The sequence below is a fragment of the Coccinella septempunctata genome, chromosome 9 (assembly GCF_907165205.1).
Source record: "Coccinella septempunctata chromosome 9, icCocSept1.1, whole genome shotgun sequence".
NCBI lineage: Eukaryota > Metazoa > Arthropoda > Insecta > Coleoptera > Coccinellidae > Coccinella > Coccinella septempunctata.
The window spans coordinates 12,236,151-12,243,448 of record NC_058197.1 but is presented as its reverse complement, the minus strand read 5'-3'; the positions used below and the strand labels follow the sequence as shown (position 1 = coordinate 12,243,448).

Below are 7,298 nucleotides of genomic sequence, written 5' to 3'. Positions count from 1 at the left end.
AAATTTGTTATTCGATACGTACATTTGCATGTAAAGCTCGAAGTAGGTACCCTTAAAAAATATTCTTGAAAAATTTGGATTGCAATTTACAGAACTATCGATGATGTCAATTCTCAAATTTGGAACACACTGTATAGTACATTTTCTTGTTTTAAAAAACACAATATGAAATTCTAATAGAATTGTCCGAGCATATTTGCAACAAATCTGTCTTTGTTTTGCAGAATTCATTCCAACTAACAAGAGATCCGCACTGTAGTACATAATATATTGTATATTCAATAAGAATAACGGAAGTGAAAAAAAATTGATTTTTCTGGAATAGGAGTAGTTGATACAGTTGAATTAAATCTCAAAATTTTTCTTCGACTTGTGTTATAAAATTGTTTTTTTCGAATAAAAATACCAAGGAATTTTTTTGAAGTATTCAGATCACTGTGTGAGGAAGGAGTCTGATATATGTAGATGTAGGCTTTGAAAAGCCACGTTCATCTATATTGTTTCGAGTTTTTTTTTGAGGTAATATTGTTTCAAGAATTGATTCTGACAAATAGTGTACCTACCTACAAGTTCCAGCCCACAATAAAAATATACGATAATTGTAAATTTTTACTGTTGCTGTGCGAGATGTTGAAAACTCATATTTCATGAAATTTCAATGTTAATTATATCAAATATGGTTAAAGAATAATATAAAATTCGTTACCGTCTACGTTGTTGAGGATTGTGTTCAATCTGTAGGTATTTGTCAAATTGGGTGTTTTTGGCTTAGTCCTGCTTCCTTGCTCGTCTATAGTCTCGGTATATTATCCTGGTTGGAAATGGATCTTATCCTGTTAAATTAGTGTAAATATGTCCTTTTGAATTTCGTCAACTCCATGTTATTCCGAAAATTAGCAGAATGTGAATTTTTTCAGGTGATGTCCAATTGCTCCAGTTTTGATTGATTTGAGTCGGAGTTTGTACTTGAGTGTGCTCAAATGATCGAAAATAATCGTCCAAATAGGTAAATTTTGGTTGAGTCCGATCACCTACATCGTGGCTTGACTGGACTTGGTTACCTGGAAAAAAAATCAACTGTAACAATAGGTTCACAATAGGTTCAAATTGTGAAGGGAGTAACTGATTATTAATTTCGATTTATACAGCACATACAGGTGTAACACACCTAGGTGCTCAAAGGGAAAAATTTGTTGTTATTATTGTCTAATTGTAAAGAATGTAAACATAAATTGTTAAAAATCAATATGTTTTCATACACATGATATGCATCAGAAAACTGTAGATATTGATTATTCTCGTAGTATTGGTTTCTCAACCAATACATTGATAACCTGACTCAATAGTTTTTTTCTGATTAAACCTCGTTTCTTATTGATTAATATGTCATATAAGGTTCCGGAAGAGCCAAAAACCAAGAACCTCCACTCCATTCTCAGAAAATGGAATTGTCTTAAGCCATATGATTTTTTCCCTCGACCTCATTTCAAGAATTCGATCTGTCAAACACCTACTTCTGATTGGGTCCAACACAGGACTGGAATCATTAAAAAAAAACATAAATTAATGATGATACATTCATTCAAGTCTTCGATGTATGGAAATGATGAACTTTGTTCAAAATTTTCACCAATAATTCTTCCAGTCACTTAAATTTGGAATATTGTAATCTAACTCAATGAAAAAAATCATTTTCGCACTTTGAAAGAAATCATTATTGAATCTGCTGTTACTATTTTTGAAAAGGTTTCTTTCCACAAAGAATTACGCTGTTAATTGATGTCAACCTAGGTATTTTATTTTGGGAACCCTTGGGAAGAGATTCAAACAAAGAAATACCTTTAGACGTAGAATATCAACCTTCATTATTCCATAGCCAACTCGACCACGAATTTTTTCGAACTCAAGTAAAATCCAGAGTGCAAAAACTGCTACAAAATATTCCTGGCATTCCGAGAGGAACACTTATTCTGAGCTGTCAACTTCCAAAGGAATTGTTCCTACACCCTCGAAAATTTCCCCACTTTTTGCCGACGACCCTCTACTCGCATTTCTAGCTTAATTCCGCCGAAACACATCTAGGTTTATGCCATAATAAAAGCGGGCTGGATTAGTTGAAGGGCTAGGAACTCGGCATCCATCATACAACAGATATGAATAAGTAAAACTGACGTAAAACTTTCCGGCAAGCGAGCTCGCAGTCTTGTAGCTCAAATTTTAATTAGTTTTCGACCAAAGTTTAAGTTGATGTGCTGGAAACTTTGCTAATATTGAAACGGAAATTAAAAGATAAGAAAATAACGACGCTGCCTCTAAAGCTACGGCAGCGCCATCTTACTGCGAACTTTGAGGGGGTGCCTGTGTGGTGGGTTTCCGTCAAGTGGGTATACCCACGTCAGGGAGGTTTGGACGTTTCTTTATCGATCACAACATTGGCGTAATCTGCCTTGTTTGGATATAGAGAGGGCTTCAAGTTATGCAAACACCAGAACAGTTCGGATTCAGAAGAGAGCATTCAACAGAGCAACAATTATTAAGGCTCACAGAATACATTTCAGAGGGATTTAAAAAAAAAACAAGCTACAGGTCTTGTTTTACTAGACGTCGCCAGAGCATTCGATGGCATGAAGGATTAATACACAAGAAAAGATGTGCTGGATATTCGATCAAAATATGCAAGTTGATCAGGAATTATCTCAAAAATAGAAGATTTTACGTGAAAGTGGGAGGAGAATGCTCCTCAACAAGAGCTGTAGAGGCTGGAGTACCCCAAGGATCAGTACTTGGGCCACTTCTGTACAACATATACATTCACGATATTCCGAAGAACCCAAGAACCATGCTAACGTTATATGCTGACGACACAGCCATAGCAACTCGACACCGCAACCCAGAAGTAATAGAACGAGTTCTACAAGAAACGATTGACGGAACGAATGCATAAAGTGGAAAATCAAGCTCAATGGACAAAAGAGCCAAGCAATATTACTGCAGAAGAGAAGACTGCGACCCACGACTAATCTAGAAGTTGACGGCGAAGAAATCGACTGGAAAAATGAAGCCAAATATTTAGGAATAACGCTTGAAAAAGGACTTACTTGGAAAAGTCATACCAAACAAGCAATCGACAGAACGAAAGCAGCAATGAATAGACTTTACCCTCTGATAGGAAGAAGAATCCACATGTCGAAAGAGACAAAATTGAAGATAATCAAAGCCGTCGCTAGGCCTCAACTGACTTATGGATCAGTTGCGCGGCAAAGAGCCATATCAAAAGAATTCAGGCTACTGAAAACAAGCTGCTACGATGTGCAATAGATGCACCTTGGTTCGACAGGAATAGACAGATTTATAGGGACCTAAAATGGGAAACCATAACGGAATTCATGAACAAAAAAGCAGAGAAATCATTCGAAACAGCGAAAAACAATCCGAATCAAGAACTCAGGAGACTAGTGGACTACGACCCAGAGGAAGACAAAAGGAGAATGCGAATTTACCGAAGGACACCAAGAGATCAATTAAGAAGAGATCAAAATAAGAACATAAACTTATCGAAAAATCCAATAAAGTGTTATCCAATACAGGATAAACACATAAATCCCAGCACGATAGTGTGCGAGAAGAAAACCGACTTAGAGATGAACGATTTATAGGCAAATGCCCGGAACCAATATTCAAGAAACAGTTAAGGGTTTTTAGTGGGTCTCGAGCTCAGGAGAGTGAGAAACCCCACACTTGTTCCCCCTAAGGAGAGGGTAGTTCGTCTGACTTGCAGATTGTAATGCTCTATATCAAAAGAATATATATATATATTTTCCTCCTGCTACACCAAAAAAAAAAGTTGTCCAAATAAGTGGGAACGTCAGCTAACAAATATATGACAAGAACAGATAAAAAACCGATTAAGTGATATGTAGCATTAGCTTATCATGGTAAGACTATGTTAATGCTAGTTAATATATCATTAGAACAATACGAGAAAGAAATGAGCAGAAAATCAACAATTCTCACTATGGAAAATGAAATCGAAAAGGAATAATAATAAATAATCAACATAAAATATTATTGAGCATGATGAAATTAGTAACTCAAGAACATTGTTCTGATTGCTACCAAAGTAAATATACTTTTCAACATCGTGGATCTGCAAATTCCTGCCGAAATTGGTCTCATAGAGAGTCTATGATCTACGCCCTCTGAAACAGATTTCTTGACCAGGTATTTCGAAATGTGAGGAGACTTTGGAGGCAGCTAAGTGAGAATCTTTCCCACGCGTTTTCACGCCCCGATTATCAGAGTTTCTCCCTAGAAACAGCTGAATATTTTCTCGCCTCGTTTTCCAATCAACGTCTTTCGCAGCATCCAGAACACGTGAATCCAATTTTCTATTTCCCTTTCGATCTCTCAAGGTAGTCTCGCCTCTAGTCTTGAAATGAATTAATCAGACCGAACAATGGCATTCTACTTCCTATTTCCTGCAGCCCCAAGGAGGTCCTGAAAAACAAAAGGCAATCTGCGACATGTTAGGAGCACGGCGTGCTTGGATGCCTTGAGTTCCTTTCGCTTGTTAACCACAGGAGGCTAAGAGATGTCAAAAACTTCAGTTACGCGATGGCAGGGGCGTAATAGTGTCGAAAGGCTTCGTGTTGTTCATACAGCTGGAAAGAATATATGAGGGATGAGGCAGCAACATTTCAAAAAACTTCCCTTACTCCCTAAGTAACTATTCGGAGACAATTACAAGCTGAGTCTATTCCACTACACATCTGCGGATCCTTTGAACAGAATTGTATTCAGCCAAAGTACCCAATTTTTCAAATTTCACAGATACTTTTCAATTTTTGAACATTTACTCAAAAACGGTGCCTTATACGAAAAAATATGTAGATTACTTTTATTTCACTAACGTTCAAATATTCATTAGATAGCGTCCAACTTAGTTTCAAGAGTTGGGCTCTTTGATTTTTTGTTTTTTCATGGTACGTGATGGTCATAATGAGAAAACTGGAAGACGGGGGTGATATCTAGTGTTCGAAAAAGATTCATCGAATAAATGAAAAACTATATTCCGAAATTCATTTCATTCTGTAAAACCGTTTGTGAGATAAAATTAAAAATAATATTTTTTTATGGTTTTTTTAATCTTTTTTTTCGTATCTTTTAAACCGAGCCCATTCGAAAAAAATGGTAAAGGAAACAAGTTGTCCGTTTGACCTTAAGAATCTACTGTTGAAATATCTGTACGAGTAAAGGACTCACCTTGTAAAAGATGGTTCGAAAGTTATGGGTAATTGAAGAAATTAAAAAATCAATAAAACACTTTGTATCTTGATTATAAAGAGAAATAGACCTTTTAAATTTAGGTTATTATGATTATAATGATTGATTTATATGATTAATTATTCTTACTGTTCAAAAAAATATATCGACAAAGACCTTCATCCCTTCAAAGGGAAAACCTGTAGAAAATATCGTGAAAATCGAACTTTTAGTTTACAATTAAGTACCAGTATTCACCTGAAACCCCCCAGAATTGCCCCCAATTGGTCACCATTAGAACGCTACGTGCCAAATCGAAAAAGAGCCAGTGGCGTCCGCCTATGCACCAATACGCAAAGTATCGAATTGCAATCTCTCTCGAATTCCAAGACGCTGCAGCCAGCCAGCCACTAGTTTCCGGCTATTGCGAGATCTCGGCGTATATTTCAATTCCTCTTACAACTTCCCTGATCTTGATATAAGTGCTAAGATTCGCCAATTTAGTTTCAGAACGTAGCTCCCAGCCCCGTCTACATCGGGAACCGTTATTACCATGGTAAACGATAATAATAATATATTTTATTTCCTCATATTCGGCAGTCGGTCGCGTTCCTTATCGGGAACGCTCTATGCTCCCGTGGGGTATTTAAATCGGTAGACGTGAGTTTCCAGTTTTGCCAACGCGATAATGTCAAATGGTCCTATTAGTCTTGCCGGGTGTGGGTCGTTCTGTGTATTAAGACGCTCTGTTTTTGAGAAATTTAGCATAGTTTATCAGAAGAAAGAACTAATATCTCGTTATACTGTTATACAGAGAAAAATGTTATACAGTATGTATCACATTTGAAAAATGCCGTCATAGATTATTTTTAAAAGGACCTTCGTACCATTTATGACTATTATTAAATAGAATATCAAGTTACAAATGCGTACCAAACATCAAATTATCATTCCCTATTGTTGAAATGTTGTTTAACAAACATTATCTAATTCAAAAACAAAGAATCTGATTCAATTCAATGAAATAATTCAGACTATTGAATACCAAGAGTTGTTTTTTTTTAAATCGATTATAATGGAAATTGGAAAAATTTTCGAGTTATACGTAAGTTTCTGTATAACTGCTGAAAATATGTTGAAGTTTTCAATCTTTTAGTGTGAAATTACGCAACTGGGTACTTATCTGTAGTGTGGCAACCTGACTCTTAAAACTGAGTTGGACTCTATCTAATGAATATTTGAACGTTTTGTAGAATTCATCACTGGTATTCGTGTCCTGACTTTTTAAATATTCAACTACATATACTTCATTCAACTTTATTTTAGCAGTCGGTTGGCCATGGAAATTTGACACATTTCACTCTGTATAGTACGAAAATGTGGGGTTATGAAGCTTGTCAAAACATTTTTGGGTTTTAAATCAACGCTATGTTGCCCCTTTTACGTAAAAGTTTCTGTTGTTACGTATTTTATCACAATGTCGAATCTCTTCGGAAAATATGTGACGAACATAATTGAAGTTTATACAAACTGATTGAAGGCATACCAAATCCAGTTATTTGCATGGAAAATACAAGAGATCAGTATAATATCATAATATGCACTAGCTTGAGGAGATTTAATGTTCTTTATCTTCTTTGGCTTACATCATTTGTAGATTTCAAAAATATTAACCCGAAGATGAAATGCATATGATGCAGTGGTTGGGAATGGGTATCTCCCGAAGGAATTAACAGATAATTAGAAGAATGTTAAATTCTTCAACAGAAATCATCATTGCATCAATATAAGTAAAAGGAGTTGAAGGAAGTTTCAAGTTAAGATGCAACTTCACCGTTGAACAAAAAATTTCACATGAATAAACAAGTAACAGGGCAACTTGCGCGTATTTGTGGGTATTCATCTTAATACATTGATGTAATTATAATAATTAGGTATTTATTAGTACCTTAAGACATTTACATTGTATAGGACAAATCAAATGAAAAATAGAAAAATCAATTTTCGGAAACTTATTCTACGATGACATTTATTGA

At 35.6% G+C, this 7,298-nt stretch overlaps 1 long non-coding RNA gene across 1 annotated transcript in view; it reads right to left on the bottom strand.

Annotated features, from left to right (window-relative positions):
* Positions 1-720: 720 nt before the first annotated feature.
* LOC123320101 overlaps positions 721-7,298 on the bottom strand; it is a 31,245-nt gene continuing 24,667 nt past the window's right edge. The window contains exon 2 of the long non-coding RNA XR_006538686.1: positions 721-1,061. This is a non-coding gene — a long non-coding RNA (uncharacterized LOC123320101). The remainder of the gene's footprint in view (positions 1,062-7,298) is intronic.